Source organism: Oryctolagus cuniculus, chromosome X (genome assembly GCF_964237555.1).
Source record: "Oryctolagus cuniculus chromosome X, mOryCun1.1, whole genome shotgun sequence".
In the NCBI taxonomy this organism is placed as follows: domain Eukaryota; kingdom Metazoa; phylum Chordata; class Mammalia; order Lagomorpha; family Leporidae; genus Oryctolagus; species Oryctolagus cuniculus.
The window spans coordinates 116,110,732-116,135,212 of NC_091453.1; the positions used below are offsets into that span (position 1 = coordinate 116,110,732).

A 24,481-nucleotide genomic window follows, 5' to 3' on the forward strand; every position below is an offset into this window, starting at 1 on the left:
ATTGTGAGGATGCATATTAGAGAGAGAAGATAGGCTACCTGGCCTCAGAACATTGACAACCTGTATGAGAAGATATAAGAGATTAGGATTAATTGTTAAATCGTGAAGTACAGTCTCTTATTGTTAAAAATATGGTCCATTTATTAGCAATAATTTCTTTTTTATAAAAGATCTATTTATTTGAAAGGCAGAGTGACACACAAAGAGGGAGAGACAGAGGCAGAAAGAGAAAGATGGAGAGATCTTCTATCTGCTGGTTGCTTCCCAAATGCCTGCAATAACCAGGACTGGGTCAGATCCAAGCCATATGCTAGGAGCTCCATCCAGGTCTCACAAGCGATCAGCAGGGACCCAAGTACTTGGGCCATGTTCTGCCCCCTTCCCAGACACATTAGCAGGGAGCTGGATAGGAAGCTGAACAGCAGAACTGAAACCTGTATGGCAATACGGGATGCCATCATCATAAGAGAGAGCTTATCCTGCTGCGCCACAACTCAATACTCAGCGTTTCCTTCTTTTATATATAAAAAAAGACCATTTCTTTATTTGGGATAGAGCAAAGATTCACTTTCCAGATGCCCACAGTGTCTGGAGGCCAAAGCTGGGAGCTAATAACTCAATCCAGTTCTGCCATGTGGATGGCAGGGACCCAACTATTTGAGTAGAACTACTGTATTCCAAAGTCTACACTAGCAAGAAGCTGAAATCAGGAACAGAAACCAGGAGTCAAACTCAGACACTCTATGATGATGTGGGAGTCCTAACTGGCATTTTAATCACTAGGCCAAATGCTCATACCAGCAGCATTTTCATCAACTTGGAGCCCTGAAGAAATATAGAATCTTTAGCCTTCAGCCCAGCTCTACTGAATCATAGCTGGCATTTTAGTAAGGATCCTGAGTAACTTGCATGCATAGTAAAGTCGAGTAACTTTTGTATACTGCTGTATGTCAGGAAAGGTGTCATTGGAGGAAATACCTGCACCTGGGTTTTGAAGGCAGGGATGATATGATTCTCTCTCTCATTTGAGTTGTTTTGTCTCTTGAAAGCCATTTCTAGTCTCCAAAGAGCCTGGGAAGACTGCTCTGAGAGTAGTGATAGGAGGATAGAGATGTTCTCTTGGCTTCAAGTTAAGGGAAAGATTCAGGGAAGAAGTATAAGCAACTGTGAATAGATAAGAGTGTGTGTGTGTGTGTGTGTGTGTGTGTGTGTTTGGGTTTGATCAGAGAGATAAGACTCCTGGAATAGGAATACATTACACTAAGGTATCAGTTATACCCGTACCTCACTTCCCTCTGCATCTCTCTCCTTTTTCCTTTCATGATCACCCCCTCAGATGGTGGGCTGGAGGCAGTCTGGTATGTGTCACTGTGTGTCATTGGATGTGCAAGTACATGTATAAGTCTCTACCTCAGGGCTCCTTTAATGCTATAGGCCTAATTGGAGCATTTTACTAATAGTCTCTTTCCAAATAAACTCATACAAGTAAGCTGCATTTACTTTGGTAATGCTGAGCCACACTGGTTTTCAGTAAAATTTCCATTCGCTCTAGGGACTAAGAACATCAAATATCTTATTCTGAACTGAGCACCATTCTAATTAGGGAAAAATTGCATTAGGGAGCCATGTGAATGTCTGAGCAGAACACATTCATTTCTGATTTTGATATTTTAAAATATAGCAGATTGCAGAAATGCAGATTACAACGTGGATATAGTGTTAAAATTGCTTTTGCCATTATAAAGATAAAAATAGCTCTTGGTTCAAATTTCCTGCTGCTTCTTTCTAAATGAAGGAGTTAAATACTGAAAGGCAGGTGGATGCTGACGCTCCTTTAGAAAGAGATGAATAGGGTTGATGGCAGGAGCTACAGGGAAGCTATTGAGGCTGCAGATGCATATGCTGCCCTTACTTCCCACAAAGTTCAAAGTGGGGTGAAGCTGCCTGGGTAATTGGCTATGAAATAGCAAACCCTCTGGATGAAAATAGCCCTTGTACTTAATTGCTCACGTTCAAGGCAGCGGGTAGCCACCTGGTTGATTAGTGACCCTACCTATATTTACAACCACCCAAGTTTAAGTGTCAGTGTGATTGTTAGGACACTGGTACCAAGTTCAGCCAGGGGCTTTGGAGTTTCAATGAGTTGTGACCACTGCAGGTCCAGATCCCTCATATTCCAGACCTAAGCAGATGGTCCTACAATGCCCCAAGGTAAAAGCCCATATTATAAATAAATAGGATGAGACATGCATATTTGTAAAATAGCAAGTATGATCACAACATCTGTGAGGAGAAAGAATTTTATTTGTATAGTATTTAATAATTTGTCAAGCTCTTTTCTTGGAATTCCTATTCTGATCTTCACAAAAAGTTTGCAATAAAGAGTTTAGGAGCCCATTTTTCAGATGAAAAAATTAAGAGTCAGTAAAAATAAGTGAGTTTCACAAAGTTTCACAACTAGTTGGTGATGGATGGACAGGGCGTTCAAATTTGGATCTTTTGACATAAAATCCAATCTCTTTTCACGGTAATATTTTCCCTTAATTCTATCTGCCCTTGTAGTTCTATAGGACCTAATTCACATCTGCTTTAGTCACAGAATACCTCTGAGAGGGAGACATCCATGTGTGAAGGACACACAGATTTATACAAACTTCCATTCTGTGAATTGGCCAAAATGACTATCTTTTATTCCCTAATAGTCAAGTTCATAGATTATTCTAAAGTGGTAACAATGGCTAACACTCACTGTGTACCAAGTGCTGTACTAAGGCTTACCTTACTACAACCCTATGAAGTACATAGTGTTTTTCTAATCTGAGTCAGAGAAAGTTAAGTAATTTGTTCATGGTCATACAGTGACAGAGCCAAAAAAGAAAACCAGGAAATGTGGCCCCTGAATGTATGCTTTCATTATTATGCAAAATCACCTATGTACGATAGGGTTTGGAAACCTATCCTTGGGAATGTGACTCCTAAAACTTCTCTGTTAATGACTAAAGTACATATCCCATTTATTGATTTGGTAGTGGAACTTTAACTGCAGATGACCACAGGCAATTGCCATGCTGCAGTAAAGGAAAGAGAAGAAACTATAGTTAGGGAAAAATGACCATTAAAACCACTAAAATGGGCACCTCTATTGCCAGGTATTATATTTGTCAATTCACCTATGTTTTCTTCTTTCACTTTACAATAACTGTTATAAAACCTATTTTGGACAAGGAGACCGAGGCTCAGTGAGGGAGGTTAAGTAGGTTGCCTAACACAGCTCATTGTGGCAGACCTGCGATTGCATTGCAGAGAGTCTGACTTCAGAGCTTGGACGTTTAACCACTCTATCAGAGTTACATAATGACAGCCATTAGACATCACCACTCACTGGGTGCTTGCAATGTGTCGGGCACTGCCTTTGAATACTTAATCCATGATGGTTCACTTAATCCTCATCAGAACCCTATGAGACCTGTCTTATCATTATCATTATTTCAAAGATAAGAAAACAGATTCAGATCCAGTAAATCCAGTAAATGGGGGACCAGGAATGGAATCCACTCCCATTTGTTTTCAAAGCTCTTTCCAATAGCAGGGAGATGGAGGAAAGTGGGGTTTAGACTGCAATCTAGGCTGGAATTCCCTGCTTAGGTTGGTGAGAGATGCCACTGACTCTGGCTGGCTGACTGCAAGACTTCTAGGGAGAACTTACAGAAAAGGGGACATTTTTATTTTCTCCATAATGCATGGCCCAGAAAGCAAACAAAAACCCTAAAAAACAAAAACAAAAATGTGAAAGTTGCTACCTCAAAGTAAGCCTTATCCTGCCACACAACCAGCCACTTTGTGCACATCTTTGGGTGACTGTGGCATCTGAGGAAACTTTCTTATCCACATATATAATAAAGTCCACAACATGAAATGATGCATAAATCATTCTTATCCATACCTTAAAGCAGATCTTCTGTGGATTTTCTACTCACTACACAGTTTCATTTTATTTTATATAATTGAAACAATTAAACCTCTTCTGTATAAAGCAGAATACCGCAATACTCTTAAAATTCAATCTTATGATTAATTCAGTCAAATCATACACAAAGGTACTGAAACTTTTCTGTATTTTTAAAATTTTAAATAAAAAATTTATTTGAAACACAGAGGACACACACACACACACACACACAGAGAAAGAGAGAGAGAGAGAGAGAGAGAGAGAGAGAGAGATTCCATCCATTAGTTCACTTCCTAAAGGCCTGCAATTCCTGAGGCTAGAGCAGGCTGAAGACAAGAGTCCAAAATTCAAACCGGGTCTCCCAGTGGGTGACAGGAACCCAAGTACTTGGACCATCACCACTGCCTTCCAGTGCATGCATTAGCAGGAAAATGGAATCAGAAGTGCAGCCAGGACTCGAATTGGGCAATCCAGTATGGGATGCGGACCTCCCAAGCAGCGCCATAGCAGTTGCACCAAACATTCACCCTGGCTTTTGTATTTAAAATACACTAAAATTTAGGTTTACAAATAAGCCACTATTAATATGGAAACTGTGTTTCCAATAGTTTACAAGTTAAGATATATGAATGTATTTCATAAAGTTCATGGAAAAGTGGAATAAAAAGATACATTTGTTTTGGTGCAAAAATATTTGAAATCCATGCACAGGTTTTTCCATTACACATTTCCTTTGAACTTTCTGATGACTCGTGCATGCCTGAATTTCAAAAATGTTTTTGCATCAAAATAAACATATCTCTTAATTCCATTATCCATGGGCTTTCTGAAGTACCTTTGTATGTTCTGGACTCAGATTGCCCAGCTTCAATCCCAGCTCTGTCATTTTCTAGATGACCTTGGGCAGGTTGCTTAAACTTTCTGTTTCTCAGTTACTCCTCTATAAAATGATAACAACTTATAGCATATTGTGAGGATTGAATGAGTAAATACATGAAAGAATTCTTTAGACAGCGCTTCAATGGTAAATGTACAATGTATGCAAACTAGTTTACTTTATTTATCTTTTAATTTTTAAGTTTCTACTCGTTTTTTATTGCTGCTCTTTAGGTTCCTGGAGACCTTTAAAGTTTCACTACCGCATTATACATATCTAAAAACTACTTAAATAAACTTTAATTTTTTTCTTTTTAAAAAATTAAAGTTTTTTAAAAGAAAAATGTCTTTGTATATTTCTTTTTTTATTTATTATTTTAATTTTTAATTAGATTTGAACAGATTCAATGTGATTTGAAGATATAATTCTAAGAATATAATAATATTACCTTCCTCCTTTCCTTTCTCCCTCCCTGCCTCTCTTTTTTTCTTTCTTAAAAATTTTATTTAAGTTATAGGTTTCATGTATTTCATATATACAGATTTAGCAACATAGTGATACATCTTCCCTACCCTCCCTCCTGCCCAGGCTCCAACCCTTCTTCCACCTCCCTCTCCCATTCTCACTCCTAATTTTTACAAAGATCTACTTTCAGTTTATTTAGTGATCATAAAGTTAACCCTACACTAAATAAAACAGTTAAACGAATAGTATACAGAAAAAAAAAAAACACTCTTCCTCAACGAAGAGACAAGGGCTGTAAACAATCATCAAATCTCAAAATGTCCATTTCACTCCAATACATTACATTTTAGGCACTCTATTAGTCACCTCAGATCAGGGAAAACATACAGTATCTGTCTTTTTGGGACTGGCTCAGTTCACTAAGTATAATGGTTTCCAGTTGCACCCATTTTGTTGCAAAAGACAGGATTTCATTTTTTTCATTTGATTAGTACTCCATAGTGTATATATACACCATAATTTATTTATTCAGTCAACAGTTGATGGACATCTGGGTTGATTCCATAACTTAGCTATTGTGAAATCGTGCTGGAATGAACATGAGGGTACAGATAACTCTTTCATATGCTGATTCCTGTTGGTTTGGGTAAATTCCCAGGAGTGGGATGGCTGGACAATATGGTAGTTCTATACCATATGATCAGATATACCAGATTTCTCAGGTATCTCTATACTGTCTTCCCACAGTGGCTGTAGCAGTTTACATTCCCATCAGCTGTAGATTAGGGAACCCTTTCCAACACATTCTCACCAGTATTTGTTGTTTATTGATTTCTGTATGAAAGCCATTGTAAATGGGGTGAGATGAAACCTCATTGTGGTTTTCATTTGCACTTCCTTGATGGCTAGTGATTCTGAGCATTTTTTTCAAGTGTCTGTTGGCCATTTGAATTTCTTCTCTCGAAAAATGCCTGTTCAAGTCCTTTGCCCATTTCTTTTTTTTCTGAAGCAAAATACAGTACAAATTTATTGACTCTAATCATCTCAGTTAAAGTTTAAAGCAAAAAGCAAAGTAAACAGAAAACAGAATTGAGCACAAGCTTATTCCTAAATAACAATGAACAGTTCACTCCGCTAAGGCATAGGATGACAAAACAGTTATAAAACCACTCATTTGTAACAATAAATGTGTATTCGGTGGAAAACTGGAAAGTCTTGGATTAACGTTGGTAAGAAATGATCACCTCTTGACAATTAGTATTAACCACAGAGGGCTTTGTGGGGAGTCTGGGTAGCACAGAACCTGGGAACCCTGATTTCAACTGTTACAGTAAAGCACTTTGGTTCCCAAATGACTGTTTCTGAAAGGAATTCTTAACACCCTGCTGTTACCGCATTTTTCTCCCTCCTCCAGAATCCAGAGGCAGATTCTCCATGGCCCCCCTCCGAGGCAGGGGCTGGAGCACACTCACACCAGAGGGGGTGCCTGAGAATTGCACAAACACCCAAGTGTCTTTAAGTGCAGAAGCCACAGGGGAGGGAAAAACCTGTTACAAAAACTCAAGTTAAGTAGCCAGTGTTAAAGAACACTTGTTAAGAATGTGTATTAGCATTATTCACGTCAACACTGCCTTTCGACCTCAGAGACATCGGAAACTGATGGGTTAATTTGTAATATTCCAGTAATGGTTGATCAGATAATTTAAAACAAAATCTGCTAGGAATGATGAATAGTTTTTGTACTAAGAAAATTTGGGGTAATTTTACTTTGTAAGAAGTTCCAGGTTATGGCGCGCATGTGTGTGCACGCGTGCACACACACATACACACACACGTGCAACAAAGGCCAACTTTGGTTCTGGTGATTCTCTGTCTCTCCCTGACCGACCCCTCGGTCTCACCTTGCAGCCGCTGCTCTCCTTAGCACCAGTGGGGGTGCACGTGTGGCTCTGGAGGGCACTGAGGACCTATTTTCACAGAGAAGGTGAAAAACAAATGATCCATCCCAAACACCCAGGAATAACATTCACCAACCCACAAATGCAAAGAAGTCACTCTGAACGGTTCTGGTAAAATTACAAATGCATACCAACTCTAACTAGTTTAAAAGGTGAATATTGGACGATTAAGCCTGAACGATTACAGCCAAGAAGGTCACGGTTTTTGTTATCTCCATTGCTTATTTGAATGATAAAAGCACGTTTTCTGTGATCCCCAATCCCCCACATAAAGAAAATGACTCAATAAGATTTTTAGATTAACAAAGAATATATTAAACATTTTACATTCTTTCCACAACTGCATAAAAAAGCAGGCATCCTCAATACTTACAAGGAACAGTGCATTTTCTACACATCCAGAAATTAATTACAGTCAGAAAAAACATCCCCATGAGTGTCTTCACCAGCCACGGAACGCCAATAAGGAAAGGCCAAATGCCTGCCTACAGGCCGAGATAAACACTCTCTAAAAAACTACTGACTGAATAAAACAATTAATGTGTCTTTTATTATTTTACTTTGCAACATTTAAAATAGTTTACACTAGCAGAAGCATTTTTTTTTATTTTTTGACCACCAAAATAAACTTTTTCAGCCTAATGCTTTTTAAGGTACAGTATAATAAGTAATAGAAAACCCAGAACTGCAGTATAAATGTTTTTGGTTCAAAATTTTACTTGAAATCTTATATTTCCTGCCTAGACAAAAATGTGAATATGGAACACTGTTAACTGTTTAAATCTAACATGTTATGCAGTCTATATTTAGATCAAAAAAATTTTTAATGATTAACAGCGCTATTTTTAAAAGAAATCTTCCAAAATGTAGAATAAAGGTTCAAGTCCAAGGATAGTGAATTTGCAATGCCAAAATAGTAAGTATCATGGAATCATCATGACTGCTCTCATGGCCATGCATGCGTTTACTGAGGGAAATGGTCTCTTTTTTTGAAGCAGTGACAGCTACCAAGATGTCCAGGTAAGAAATGTCACACATTACGTTGGTTATAGACTTTCAGTTATCTCTAAGATGCATAGATCTCTTCAGGAAATGTAAAGATGGCAACAATCAGTAATTGAATCATCTTGTTTTATTTTCTTTTTCCCATTGAAGAACAAAACAGTAACTACTAAAGTAGTTTGGGATTTTTTTCCCCAAGTGAAAGAATAAAAGGCAAAATTTTTTATAGAATTTTTGTATTGTACAAAGTCAATTAGTATTTCATGCAAATGCTCATTCTTAATCTCTGTCCTCCTGCTGGTGTGGATGTGGGCAACCAGACTGCCAGGCAGAGTGCTTGTCTCAAACACAGACTTAGGATGACTTCAGCACAGTAGTTCACTTTTCTTATATCTGAAAGACTAGCTTGTAAGAAGACTTAGAAAACTGAAGTTTTAATTGGGATCACTACCTTAGACTACTGTAGCTTCATAATTTCTTTCACATCTCTAACACCCCCCCATACAGTAAAATAAAAGGTTGCCTTTTCCCAACACCTCATGGAACTTTGGGTAAGACCTACAGCAAGGCGTTCATTTCTTAACTGGATTGTCTGCTTTATTGTGGTTGAGTTTCTTGATCTATTTCTAGATTCTGGTTGTTAATCCTTCATCAGATGTGGAGTTTGCAATTATTTTCTCTCATTCTGCCAGATGCCTCTTCACTTTGATGGGTGTTTCTTTGGCAGTGCAGAAGCTTCTCAGCTTGATTTAATCCCATTGTCAAATTTTGGCTTTTACTACTTGTGCTACTAGGGTCTTTTCCAAGAAGTCTTTGCCTGTTCCAATGTCTTGCATTGTTTCCACAATGTTCTCTAGTAATTTGATGGAATTGGGTCATAGATTTAGGTCGTTGATCTATTTCAAGAGGATTTTTTGTGTAAATGGTAAGGCATGGGTCTAGTTTCATACTTCTACATGTGGTGACCTAGTTTCCCCAGCATCATTGGTTAAAGAGACTGTCCTTGCTCCAGATATTGATTTTAGCTCTATTGTCAACATTAAGTAAGTTGTGGAAGTGTGGAAGGATTTCTGTGGTTTCTATTCTGTTCCATTGGTCTATGTGTTTGTTTTTGTGCCAGTACCAGGCTGTTTTGATAATAACTGCCCTGTAGTATGTCTTGAAATCAGGTAGTGTGACACCTACAGCTATGATTTTGTTGTATAAGATTGCTCTAGCTAGTCGGGGTCTCTTGGATTTCCATATGAATTTTAGCATCATTTTTTTCTAGATCTGGAAAGAGTGTTGTTGGTATTTTGATTGTGATCATATTGAATCTGTAAATTGCTTTTTGGAATATGGACATGTTGATGATGTTGATTCTTCCAATCCATGAACATGGAACATTCTTCCACTTTCAAATGTCTACTTCTATTTCTTTCTTTATTGTTTTGTAATTTTCATCACAGAGATTAATCTTTGATATCCTTGGTTAAACTTATTCCAAGGTATTTAATTCTTTTTGGAGCTGTTGTGAATGAGCCTGATTTTAAAAGTTCTTTCTCACCCATGACATTGTCTGTGTATACAAAGGATACTGATTTTTCCGTGTTGATTTTATATCCTGCTACTTTGCCAAATTCTTCTATGAGTTCCAATAGTCTCTTAGTAGTGTTCTTTGGATCCCCTAAATAAGGAATCATATCATCTGCAAAGAGGGATAGTTTGACTTCTTCCTTCTCAATTTGTATCCCTTTAATTTCTTTTTCTTGCCTAATGGCTCTGGCTAAAACTTCCAGGACTATATTAAATAGCAATGGTGAGAGTGGGCATCTTTGTCTGATTCTGGATCTTAGGGGGAGTGCTTCCAGCTTTTCCCCATTCAATAGCATGCAGGCTGTGGGTTTGTGATAAACTGCTTTTATTGTGTTGAGGAATATTTCTTCTATGCAAAATTTGCTTAACGTTTTCATCATGAAAGGATGCTGTATTTTATCAAATGCTTTCTCTTCATCTATTGAGATAATTATATGGTTTTTGTTCTTCAGTTTGTGAATGTGATGTATCACATTTATTGATTTATGAATGTTGAACCATCCCTGCATATCAGAGATAAATCCCAGTTCGTCCAGAAGGATCTTCCTAATGTGTTGTTGGATTAGACTAGCCATTATTTTTTTTTCAGGATTTTTGCATCCATGTTCATCAGGGATGTTGGTCTCTCTTTATGTGTTTTATCTTATTCTGGCTTAGAACTCTAGGTGATGCATGCTTCATAGAAGGAATTTGGGAGAACTCTTTCCATTTTAATTGTTTTGAATAGCTTGGAAGAATTGGAATTAGTTCTTCTTTAAATTCTACATTCAGCAGTGAAGCTGTCTGTTCCTGGGCTTTTCTTTGTTGGGAGGGTCTTTATTACTGACTCAGTTTCCATCTTGGTTATGGGTCTGTTTAGGTTTTCTATGTCCTCATGACTCAATTTTGGTAGATTGTGTGTGCCTAGGAATCTATTAATTAATTATAGGTTTCCCAGTTTGTTGACATACAGCTCTTTGTAGTAATTAGTGATGATTGTTTTTATTTCTGTGGTATCTGTTGTTATATTTCCTTTTTCATCTCTGATTTTATTGATTTGGGTCTTCTATCTCTCTCTTTTTTTGGTTAGTTGAGCCAATGGTGTATCAATTTTGTGCATTTTTTTAAAAAAAACATTTTCTCTGATCTTTTGTATTATTTTCAACTGTTTTTATTTCTTCTCTAATTTTAAATTTTTGTTTTTTTTTTCTGTTGTTTTTCTAGGTCCTTGAGATGCATTGATAACTGATTTATTTGGTGCTTTTCCAATTTCTTTTTTTAAATGATTAATTTTATTTTTGAAAGATTACAGAGAGAGGTAGAGACAGAGAGAGAAGTCTTTCATCCACTGGTTCACTCCCCAGATGGCTGCAATGACTGTAGATGCGCCTATCCAAAGTCAGGAGCCAGAAGCTTCTTCTGGGTCTCCCACATGGGTTCAGGGGCCCAAGGACTTGGGCCATCTTCTACTGCTTTCCCAGGCTGTATCAGAGAGCTGGATCAGAAGAGGAGCAGCCCAGATTAGAATTGGTGCCCATATCGGATGCTGGCATTGAAGGCCAGGGCTTTAACCCACTGTGCCACAGCATTGGCTCCAGTTTCTTCATATTGGCACCTATTTCTATAGACTTCCCTCTTAACTCAGCTTTTGCTGTATCCCATAAGTTTAAAGTTTAGATATGATGATTTGTAATTTTCATTTGTTTCCAGAATTTTTTAATTTCTCTTTTGATTTCTGCTTTGACCCACTGTTTATTCAGGGACATGCTGCTCAGTCTCCATGTGTTTGTATATGATCTATAGATTCTTGAGTTGTTGATTTCCAGATTCATTCCAACATGGTCAGAGAAGATGAATGTTATGATTTTGATTTTTTTGAATTTGATGAGACTTGCTTTATGGCCTAGTATATGGCCTATCCTCTACAAAGTTCCATGAATTGATAAGAATATATATTCTGCATTTTTTTGGGTGAAAAATTCTGTAGATATCAGTTAGGTCCATTTGGCTCACAATGTCAATTAGCTCTTTTGTTTCCATGTTGATTTTCTGACAAGTTGATCCTTCCACTGATGAAAGTGGGGTATTGAAGGCTCACATCACTATTGTGTTGGAGTCTATGTCTCTTTAGACCCATATTTCTTTTAAACAGCCAAGAACCCTGTAATTGGGTGTGTATACATTTATTATAGTAATGTCTTCCCATTAAATTGATCCCTTAATCATTATATAGTGCCCTTGTTTGTCTCACTTAACAGTTTTTATGTTAATTTCTATTTTGTCTTATAATAAGATGGCAACACCAGAATTTTTTTGCTCTCTGTTAGCAAGGAGTATTTTTTTCCATCCTTTCACTTTCAGTCTGCATGTATCTTTGTTTGTGAGGTATGTTTCTTGTAGGCAGCAAATAGATGAGTCTTGTTTTTTAATCCATCAAGCCACTCTGTTATCTGGAGAGTTGAAGCCATTTACATTCAGGTGGACTAGTGATAACTAACAAATTTATCATGCCATTTTCCCATAAATAATCTTTTTGTTTACTTTGGATAACTTTTGTACATTTGCTCGTGGATTTTCTGCCTTCATATTGTTTCATAATGATGGCTATCTTTTTTTTATTTGACTGGTAGAGTTATAGACAGAGAGAGAGAGACAGAGAGAAATGTGTTCCTTCCATTGGTTCACTCCCCAAATGGCCACTACAGCCTGTGCTGCGCAGATCCGAAGCCAGGAACCAGGCACCTCTTCCTGGTCTCCCATGCGGGTGCAGGGGCCTGAGCACTCGGGACATCCTCCAGTGCCCACCCCGGCCCACAGCAGAGAGCTGGACTGGAAGAGGAGCAACTGGGACTAGAACCCGGCACCCAATGATGGTTATCTTTTTATGCTTCTGAGTGTAGCACATCCTTAAGCAACTTTTGTAGGGCTGGATGAGTGGCAACAAATTCTTTCCATTTCTGTTTGCTTGTTATGGAAGGTCTTTATTTCACCTTCATTCATAAATAAGATCTTTGAAGTTACAGTATCCTGGATTGACAGTTTTTTTCTATAAAGTCTTGGACCATATCTCACCATTCTCTTCTAGCCTGTAGGGTTTCTGATGAGCTGTGAGTTTAATTGGAGATACTATGAAATTAGTCTGTTGTTTCTCTCATGCACATCTTAGAATATTTTCTTTATGTTTTACTGTGGAAAGTTTGACTATAATGTGTCATTGTAAAGATCTTTTCTGGTCACATCTGTTAGGAGTTCTATGTACTTCCTCTAGTTGTACGTGCCTTTCTTTCTCCAAATTGGGGATTTTTTTGTAATTATTTCACTAAATAGGCTTTGTAGTCCATTCTTTCTACACTTTCATGAAATTGTATGACCTGTATGTTGGATTGTTTGATAGTATTTCCTATTAAGAAAAAAAAAAGCTATGCATGGATTTAAATTTTTGTACCAAAATAAACATATCTTTTAATTGCATTTCCACTAGGTTTTTGCTGTACCATATTACACTGCTGCTTTCTTGTTCCTCAGTTGGGATAACTCCAAAGAATGTTCTTCACTGATCCCTGGAGTTCCCCAGAACAACTGAGTTCCAGTGGCCCACGGTATCAACTGGTTTGAAAGCGCAAATTTTATTGACTTTCTTTGCTTTTTTAATTTACATGCCCACTTGCTTATCATTGCTTATTGGAATTATTTCACAACAGACTACTTGTCCTGTAATCCTTATTTCAGGATCTGCTTTGTTGAGAAGAATGCAAACTGAGACAAAAGAGTAGCATGTGCTTGAAAATACTTAGAAACCATTGAAGTGATCTAGGAAAATCAATTCTCACACTATTTTTTCCTCTAAAAGAGAACTAGAAGTATAGGTTGCCTCTTTGTATGTTGTTTTTCTCCTTTTTCTTGCCTTCTTATTCTTCCCTAGCAAATAAAGCAAAATTTCAGAATTTCAGGCAACAAGGCATGTTTTACTGGGTGGCATGCTTCTTATGTGTTATGTTCATCTTATTCCTCGTACAAGGTACAGAAAAGTACATTATGTCACTTGGGTCAAATATTACTAAGCAGAACCCCATCTATATGTTTAAGTACATTAAAGCTCTCCTAGACAAGAACATTGTGATCCAACTATGTGTGTAGGGTGGGTATTTCATCACCATCCCACTTGCAATTTTGCCTCCTTGGTTGATTCTAGCACAAGATTGACTTTGGAATTTGGCCTCAAGTCCATAAGAGTTGTTACTTTTTCAAGTTCAGTGAAGGTTATAATCGGTGGTAGTTTTATGTAGGTAAGGAAATCAAGCATTTTTCATGATGTGGACATTAGTGAGGAATTACCCATGTGGTCCAAACACCCACAATCTTGCTCTTTCTGGAAAACATAGCATAAGCTCAACCTGGAACACCCTTGACAAGTTGTTTTTTTTTCTACCATACGATGTAGGTATTGAACAAGGGCTAGCTTCAGCACACCACTCATAGTTTTCACTTTTAATCTGTTCATTTTCTAAGATTCAATTCTAAAGGCATTCCAGTGCATGAAAGCTTAACAATGACTCCATTGTACAGCTTCACAAATCTAGTGAGCTTCTCAGCTTCTTAGAAGCCTTATCATCTCACTCTACATTAATGGAGCCAGGGGTTCAGCTATGTCAGTCTATCATGGGGTGTCATGTTTCTCCTAAGGCTGTTATGGGGAAGACTATAACTGTACCAAATTTGGCCTGCATTCCATTTTATTTATGATAGCTGGCTTTCATATTCCTTGGTATTGGTGTTTTTGAGTATATCTCATTGGTTAAAGCCGGTAATTCCTGATGCTGAGAAGGGCTTTTTGGATGAGCATGTGTCATAAATATATCAAGAATACCTAGGTGGATGTTCAATGATCTCACCAGTCATTGATGTAGACTTTGTTAGCCCTCTGCATTTAAAGGTAAACTCTCACCACTTTAATTTACACAATCTGGAAGATTTAGATAATAAAAATCAATGTTCCCTGTGGGGAGCAACTCGGACTAGACTAAGTTACTGGAATTAAGACTTATTCTATGCATCTGCTCTCCCACAATATGGCGCTGGGAGAGGAGTAAAAACAACTTTTACACAGCTGCCTCCAGTTCAACCAGTAACCTGCAGGAGCTGATCCTGCTCCTGATTGGAGGAGAGCAGCGTACTCGGCGTGTGGGTAGCAGAGTTGGGATTGGTGGAAGAGGACTATAAAGGAGGAGAGAGACAACATGCACCAGGAATATCTAAGGGGAACACCTGAGGAACATCTGAGCAGCCCCCGAGAGAGCTGGTTGGCGGTGTGCCGCTCCCCCACGGAAGTGGGGAAAGTGGCAGGGGGCACCGCCCTTCCATGGAGGTGGAAGGGACGGCAGCCAACCCGGGAAGGACCAGCAGCAAACCCGGGAAGGGCCGAGCAGACAAAAGAACAGCGCAGGGTCCTGTGTCATTCCTCCGCGAAGAGGGGGAGTGACAGTTCCCTTTTCGTTTCTACACTTTACTCTAAATCTAAAGATAAATGGGTAAAATTCTGGTTAATTTGTAACCTTTGCTCATTTGTAATCCTATGGTATACTTGTAACATGTAATGTGGCAGGAAAGAGAAAATTTAGTAGATATTTTGCGGAAATCTGAGAATATCTTTGAACAGAAACTTTCAAAAAAGCAATCTTCTAAACATGAGGGAAACTATTAATGGAAAATACAAATGAAAACACAGAATTGTAGCAATTTAACTTTGAAAGGGAAGCTGGAAGTCACTCAATTCAATGTCTTAACAATGCAGAAATCTCCTCTTAGCATTCTGTTCCAAAACAGAATGGCATCTTTACCATTTCCTCATGGGAGCCCACTAAGCCTCTGGATAGCACTAACAGAAAATAGAGTCTTTTTCATTTTAATTCACCTGAAGATGATAGGAAAAAATCAAGTAAGCTGTTTGCTAACAAAATATTCCAAGGCACTGTCTTCATGATGAGCAATTTATGCTAAACCAATTTCATTTCCTTCTGTGACAGAGTTTCAGGTTTTGAATAAAGAGGGGAGCAATCAATGTAAGACACATCTGGACTTCACTAAAGCTTTGGGTATCTGCAAGACATTGCCATTAATGAGCCACCTCAGATATCAGGCCTGGACTGTACTATTACAAGTCTCATTGCAAGGGCACTCAATGCTTTCAGAGGAACCTGGGACAACATATACCAGAGGCCACGTAGGTTTGTTCCAGAGCTTTCAATTTTTTCCTGAAAGGTCTGGAATGAGGGAAATAAGAAAATACCATAGAAGATATCACATTGGGAAATAGGGCTGTGAAGGTGGGGGAAAAAAAGCCAAAAATTCCTTGCAAGGCAAGAGCAGAATCCAAGGTGACCTTGACCAATTAGAAAAATGGTCTGTCAAAGAGAGGCTGACGTTTGATGTTCAACAGGGACAGTGCTGGGCAATCCATGTGCTCCCCAAATCCAAACCACATGAATACCTGCTGGGGAATGGCTGGTGAAACCATCATTCTGAATCACACCTTAAATAAATGGAAACAAGACAGGGCCATTGTTTAAAGGACTGGTTTGGGCCTGCATTTTGTGAACAGGGCTATGATGTACAAAAGCCAGGACATAATTCTTCAGCCCTATATTCCACATCAATAGGGACTTTATTAGATACATTCAGGCATTCAGCATGTTGTTCTTTATATAAAACATGGACACAGAAGAGCTGGAGAAACTATCAAGGTAAAAAGAATAAAAAGCAGTCCTCCTGGAGAATATGGGAGAAAGGTTGAAATGACAAAATTCATTGGGAAACTCAGTTCTCACCCCTTACTTGCCTTTCTTTCAGCTGAATTCTCCACATTCACTTGACTTTAATACCATGTTGCTTGTGAACTTCTATCTAAAGATGTCCCTGTACAGAGATAGTCATCAAAGTATTTCAAATTGAGTTAAATTATTTCTATGTTTAGTCACATGTCATGTACATAAGTCATATAAAATAAAAAATTCATTCTAAATGATATTCCTTATCCATAACACTATCATTACAACAATTACACTGATAACTAATCTGGGCTGGTTGGCAATAGGTGTGTTACGTTGAATAGGAGGAGGCATTAACTTAATTTACTTTAAAATCTGAATTCTTCTATGTCAAAATCAAGTTAATATAAGAATGTTGTGAGGAGGAATATGATTAACTGTAAGCTGTGAGTTATCTAAGATTTGTGAGGAATCTCCAGAAAGATTCATAGAATAAATAAAAGAAGGATGTAGCATTATGGTTATCTCTAAGTGGTGACATGCTATCATGTTTGAAAATGATTGCTTGTTTTGCTAATAATTCTCCTTAATTAATTTGCATGAATGTGTCTAGAGGATCTTGTATATTACCTGATACAAGCTAGATGCCAGATACATGCTACTTACTGTTCTGTAAATTTGGAACATTTGTTAAATTAAATAATTATACTGGCATTGATTTCCTTGACATAGCATTGGAATTTCATGCCGTGTTCTGAATTCTGCTGAAAACGACCGTAATTATTTTCCCATGTACTCTCCAAAGAACAGTGTTTAATGACTATACAGTCTAGTCCTTGAGAACTGTTTAACTTGAAAATCTACTGAAGCTAAAGTTGTGTAAGTCAACTTGAGGGAACCCCACCATCAGTTGTTTTCAAACAATGGAAGTATATCCACACAACAGAATACTATTCAACCCTAAAAAAGCATGAAATCTTATCATTTGCAACAACCTGGGTGGAACGGGAAGTCATTATGTTAAGTGAGGTAAGCCAAGAATAGAAAGATGAGTATCATCTGATCTCACTCATATGTTGAGTCAAACAACATAATCTATGATATGTTAGAAGTAGAATGGTGGTTACCAGAGGCTGGGGAAAGAAGTGGGGAGAAAGGGATAGGGAAAGGCTGATTAAGGGGTACTAGGTTGCAGTTAGGCAGAAGTAAGAAGTTCTGGGGTTCCATTATACAGTAGGGTGACTGCAGACAATGCTAATATAATGTACATTCCTCTATAAAAAAACCAGAAAGATATGATTATGGGATGTTTTCTCCATAAATAAATGTTAAACGTTTGAGGAGACAGTCATATTAACCCTGACTGGATAGGATAAAATGTATGCACGATTAAAACATCATCTAGTATGCCATAAATATTTATAATTTTTATATTTCTGACTTACCTCAAACAGTAGAGTTAGAAACATACCAGGGGATTCGAATTCAATCCCATCGAGGTGGAATGTACCAATGCCATCTCTCTAGTCCCAGTGATCAATTTCTGTTCACAATTGATCGTAATGATAGGACTAAGAACCAAAGGGATCACATAAACAAGAATAGTGTCTGCAAATAATAGCTGATAGAATAAAAAAGGGAGAGAATGGTCCAACATGGGAAGTGAGATACACAGCAGACTCATAGAATGGCAAATGTCCTAACAGCACTCTGGCCTCAGAATCAGCCCTTAAGGCATGCGGATCCGGCTGAAAAGCCCATGAGAGTATTTCAGGCATGGAAAGCCAAGACACTCTGGGAAAAAAAAAAAAAACTAAATGAAAGATCTCCACAAGTGAGATCCCAGTGGAAAGAACAGGTCATCAAAGAAGGAGGTACCTTTCTCTGAAGGGAGGAGAGAACTTCCACTTTGACCATGGCCTTGTCTAAATATGATCAGAGTCAGTGAACCCAGGGGGCTTCCATAGCCTTGGCAGCTCATGACAAGAGCCTAGGGTGATTACTGAGGCCATAAACAAGAGTGTCAATTTGTTAAGTCAACAACAGGAGTCACTGTGCACTTACTCCTCATGTAGGATCTTTGTTCTTAGTGTGCTGTACATTGAGATTTAATGCTATAACTAGTACTCAAACAGTATTTTTCACTTTATGTTTCTGTGTGGGAGCAAACTGTTGAAATCTTTACTTAATGTATGCTAAACTGATTATCTGTATATAAAGAGAATCGAAAATGAATCTTGACATGAATGGAAGGGGAGAGGGAGTGGGAAAGGGGAGGGTTGCGGGTGGGAGGGACGTTATGGGGGGAAAGTCATTGTAATCAATATTCTGTACTTTGGAAACTTATATTCATTAAATAAAAGTTAAAAAAAAATTAAAAAAAATAAAAAAGTAAAACCACTAAAAATAATGGTAATCAATACCTTCTTCACAGCTCTAATATTAGAATATAGTAGAAATTCTGCATATAGCAATGATTCATAACTGCAAATTTTCTGATGTTTTTATAACTAGCTGGAGCTATCTTGGATACCTATTGATAACTGTAATAATGGAAAACAATAAGATAAATTTTAGTTGTAATTTTAAAAGTTGAATGCTTAGTAAGGCAAATTTCAAATAGGTTGAGTCTCTTAGTTTTATTGAAATTTGAATTTTGTGAAGTTGTTTGATTGTGAATGTAAATGAGTGTGTAGCAAATAATTGTAGGTGTAAATGGCCAATCAGTGAGGAAAGACTATTTTTATCCACTACCACATCCATCCAGATCTGGGATACTGGGTGAAATTCAACTCAGTTTATTCCCAGGAAAAGGCAAATTCCTTGATCAGTTGTGGCAATATGCTCTGCCAAAGAGCTCTGAATAAGGAATCAAAGGAGGGGGATCCCGTTCTTGACATGCCACTCCATTCTGAGACAAGAAGCAAAATCTTCAGGTGACTATATTCTCAAATGCTTGTAATTGATCATTGTCCCAAGAAAATTCTAGGAATGAGTGTAACATTAAAAAAATGTTTACAAAGATATCTTTTTTTTTTTTTTAATTTTGACAGGTAGAGCTATAGACAGTGTGAGAGAGAGAGAGAGGAAGGTCTTCCCTCCGCTGTTTCACTCCTCAAATGGCCGCCACGGCTGGTGCTGCACCGATCCGAAGCCAGGAGCCAGGTGTCTCTTCCTGGTCTCCCATGCGGGTGCAGGGACCCAAGCACTTGGACCATCCTCCACTGCCTTCCTGGGCCACAGCAGAGAGCTGGACAGGAAGAGGAGCAACCAGGACTAGAACCCGGCGCCCATATGGGATGCCGGCACCACAGGTGGAGGATTAACCAAGTGAGCCACGACGCAGGCCCTGCAAAGATGTCTTAATGAACGTTCTCTAAAGGAAGCATCTCATAATGGAATTTCCCTTTGCAATAATTAGAGTGAACGTTCTTCCAAGCTCCCCTGGACCATCCTAGCTTAAGAACTGAAAGTTTTGCCTTCCTATAAATTCCTCAATCCCAGGAAAACGAGGATGGTTGGTGACACTATTGTAGTCTGGTTAACTAACACTAAGCAGTTGTGTGGCCCTGGTCACTTCTCTCCGGGTCTCAGTTTTCACATCTGTGAAACACAGTAACTCAGATGGGCCCCTCTAAGTTCCTTCACAAATCTTTTCATGATTCTATGGAAGTGAATCCTCTGGGCTGGACTCTGGATTTTAGTTGTCACTGATATTGTACTCCATAACCACAAAAGGGAGATTTAGATGCAGATCTGGAGCCCTATCTCTGGCTTGACCCAGCCTGTTGCAGGCATTCGTGGAAGTGAACTAGCAGATGGAAAATCTTTCTCTCCCTTTGTCATTCTGCTTTTTAAATTAAAAAGAATAAATAAATGAATAAATACAGTTTAAAGAATTTTCCCTAGTTATTTGACATGCACCTTTGGTGAAAAAGGCCATGTTCCTATTTCCTTGAATTCAGAACATGCTGCCCCAAATATGATGCTTTGGCTCATTGAATATTTGGAGCTGAAGAAATTTGAAAAATAGCAAGTACAAAAAGAATTCTCTGAATCAGGTCATAGGACCCATATGTGAGAGGTGTTCTCCTTCTACGTAGAAGAAAGGATCATTCTTATCTGCAAATATGGACAGACACCAAGAGGATTGTGAATGCACAGTTCTTGCTAAATTTCCCCAGTTTATCACACTTAGCTCATACCGCTTATCTGATCCTATTTCACTACAAATTTCTACTCTATCAAATCTAGTATAAAAACACTCAGGCTAACTTGTTTCTTCCGGTCTTCATTTCTATTTGAAGGCTTCCATGTTACATAAAACTTATGTTACTAAAATTTATAAGCTTTTCTCCTTATAATCTTTTCCGGTTTTAACTTTCAGGCCCAGCTATGGATCCTAACAGTGTACCCTGCATTTTCAAGTTTATCCAATCCCCTTTCACCTTTTTAATACATCCATATAATTGGCCTTCACACCGTTTCAGCAGTACTTTTCCAGTTATGTCATGTCTCACTGGAGTCATGGAGACCTGGCAGTCTGTGTTCTAATGAAGGGACATGGGAGTAGTGTCTGACACGGCTGCATGCATTTTGTTAATCTTTAGTGTCTAAGGTCTTGCAGTGAGCCTAAAGTTTTAGAGCATTTTTCATAATTTCTTTTTTTTTAACTTTTATTTAATGAATAAAAATTTCCTAAGTACAGAATATGGATTACAATGGCTTCCCCCCCATAACGTCCCTCCCACCCGCAACCCTCCCCTGTCCCACTCCCTCTCCCCTTCAGTTCACATCAAGATTCATTTTCAATTCTCTTTATATACAGATAATCAGTTTAGCATACATTAAGTAAAGATTTCAACAGTTTGCTCCCACACAGAAACATAAAGTGAAAAATACTGTTTGAGTACTAGTTATAGCATTAAATCTCAATGTACATACAGCACACTAAGGACAAAGATCCTACATGAGGAGTAAGTACACAGTGACTCCTGTTGTTGACTTAACAAATTGACACTCTTGTTTATGGCCTCAGTAATCACCCTAGGCTCTTGTCATGAGCTGCCAAGGCTATGGAAGCCCCCTGAGTTCACCGACTCTGATCATATTTAGACAAGGTCATGGTCAAAGTGGAAGTTCTCTCCTCCCTTCAGAGAAAGGTACCTCCTTCTTTGATGACCTGTTCTTTCCACTGGGATCTCACTTGTGGAGATCTTTCATTTAGGTTTTTTTTTTTCTTTCCCCAGAGTGTCTTGGATTTCCATCCCTGAAATACTCTCATGGGCTTTTCAGCTGGATCCACATGCCTTAAGGGCTGATTCTGAGGCCAGAGTGCTGTTTAGGACATCTGCCATTCTATGAGTCTGCTGTGTATCTCACTTCCCATGTTGGATCATTCTCTCCCTTTTTTATTCTATCAGCTATTATTTGCAGACACTATTCTTGTTTATGTGATCCCTTTGGTTCTTAGTCCTATCATTATGATCAATTGTGAACAGAAATTGATCACTGGGACTAGTGAGGTGGCATTGGTACATGCCACCTTGATGGGATTGAATTGGAATCCCCTGGTATGTTTCTAACTCTACCGTTTGAGGTAAGTCAGCTTGAGCATGTCCCGAATTGCACATCTCTTCCCTCTCTTATTCCCACTCTTATATTTAACAGTGATCACTTTTCAGTTAAGTTTCAGCACTTAAGAAGAATTGTGTATTGATTACAGTATTCAACCAAAAGTATTAAGTAGAACAAACAAAAAAATACTAAGAGGGATAACATATTAAGTTGCTCATCAACAGTCAGGGCGAGGGCTGATCAAGTGAACGTTTCTCATAGTGTTCATTTCACTTTAACAGGTTTCCTAGGTGTTTCTTTTTGGAAGCAGTATTGTGTGTGGTGGGAGTGGCTCACCCATTTGATTTCTGGTCCTGATTTTGCTGCCTATCACCTACATGTTTTTAGGAAAGTTAGTCAACCTCTTGAGTGTAAGGCAAGGACAAAGGGGCAGGGAAAACACTTGTTTGCTGCTGCAGTCCTTGCTCTCTGGTTTATAGTATGTAGTTGATGAATTAGTGATGAATGAACAAATGCTCTCTGAGACTCTTCCTAGTCTATAAATTGGGATAATTATGTCTACCTGTAAGGGCTGTTGTGGGGATTAGATGAGATTATGTAATAGAAAGTGCCCAAGACCATCTGGCTCATGTCCCTTCCCAGGTATTCTCATTTACCAATTTAGTTCCTTCTCTACTGTCGCCCCATTTCTCCAACTTTCTAAAGCACACTGCATACATGCATTATTACCTTCCTGATCTTTCCATTTTGGGTTCTTCGCTTCTTCCTGTGTACTTTCACAGAGTTCTAGAATATTATTTCACTCTGTTTTATGTTACAGGTGGTTGTACTAGTTATTAAGTTAATATCTCTTAACCCTAAACTCACCCTTCTGTATTCTGTTTCAAGGTGCTAGTCCTGGGATTCTCAAGCCATGCTTCTGCTCAGCTTTCTGGCTCCTTTGCCAATAGAGGTTGCAAGAGGGAGACTGCAAAGCTGGACAAGAGTGAAAGGACTTAACTTAGTCTTTTATGTTTGCTCTCTGTGTGTTCCCTACTTGGTTGCTAATCCTGAGAGCATCACTCCACTTCACTTCTTCATCCCAGCAGTAGTTGTACCTTCTTGTGGCAGTAGCTAATTCTAGCTTCTAGCTTTTCCAAAGGCCATAAATTAAGCTTCATTGTATCCCACCTCACCTCCTCTTCACCTTATTCATCCTCTACCAGCTAACATTCCTTCCTCAAGGATTTGGATCTCAAACCCATAGGACCCCTCCTCTGAGCTCTGAGTTATTGGCCTCAGCTGAGCAGTTATCACTCCTCAGAAGTCTCAGCTTCAGATCTATGGAGCATCCTTCCAAGCTTCTGAGTTTCAACAATTTCAATCTCTTACCTTTGTGTCCCCAAACCTAGGGGTCGTGGGTGGTAGCTGCTTCTTTCTGCAGTCACTGCCTCTATGCTACATCAGAGTCCTGTGTTCTCATTTCAGTCATCTAGGCAACAACTTTTAGCCTAGTTAGCATTTTTTATATTAGGTTATCTCTGTTCAAATAACTGATGTGGGGGCTGGTAACATGGTGCAGCAGGTTAAGCAGCCACTTGTAATACCAATATCCTGTATCTGAATGCTGATTTGTCTCCCCGAGTGTTTCACTTCTAATCCAACATCCTGCTAATGTGCCTAAAAAAAAACAAAGCAAAACAAACAAACAAACAAACAAAAAACAGAAGAAAATGGCTCAACTTCTTGGTCCCCTGCTACCCATGTGGGAGAATAGGAGAGCATTCCTGGCTCCTGGCCTTAACCTGACCCAGATATGACTGTTGTGGCTATTTGGGGAGTGAATTGGTAGATAAAAGATTTCTGTCTTTGTTTCTCTGACTTTCAAATCAATAAATCATTAAATATTAAAAACTTATATGATCTCTGCCTCACCCTGGATCCGGACCATTCCAAGGGACGTGGTGACAGGAACAGCTCACCATTCTCCTTGAGCTTCTTGAGTGCAGGCCCTGTCTTATTCATCTTCATCTCATTGCTCCGCACTTCTCTCATACAACCATACTTTGCACAATACCTTACATAGCATTGAGTATTTAAGAAACATTTGTTAATCTTGTGATTTATTGGAATGAACTAATTTGGTAAACCCAAATAGCATGTCTTATTCTGAGTCACGAATAACTGTTTTTTCCTTATCACACTAGCAAACTTAATGATGTGGAAGTGAATCATTGAACTGAAGTTTGTCAACAAATGAATCCATTTGATTTTCTCAAAGTGTGGTCTTGGCACCACTTGTATCACAATCTTATCTTTTTTAAAGTAGCTCCCAGATGATTCTTAGAAACAGTAT

At 38.5% G+C, this 24,481-nt stretch overlaps 1 pseudogene; it reads right to left on the reverse strand.

The window, feature by feature from the left end:
* The window catches only part of LOC100338093 (GTPase KRas-like), a 154,853-nt pseudogene extending 130,673 nt beyond the window's left edge, over positions 1-24,180 (reverse strand).
* Positions 24,181-24,481: the final 301 nt, after the last annotated feature.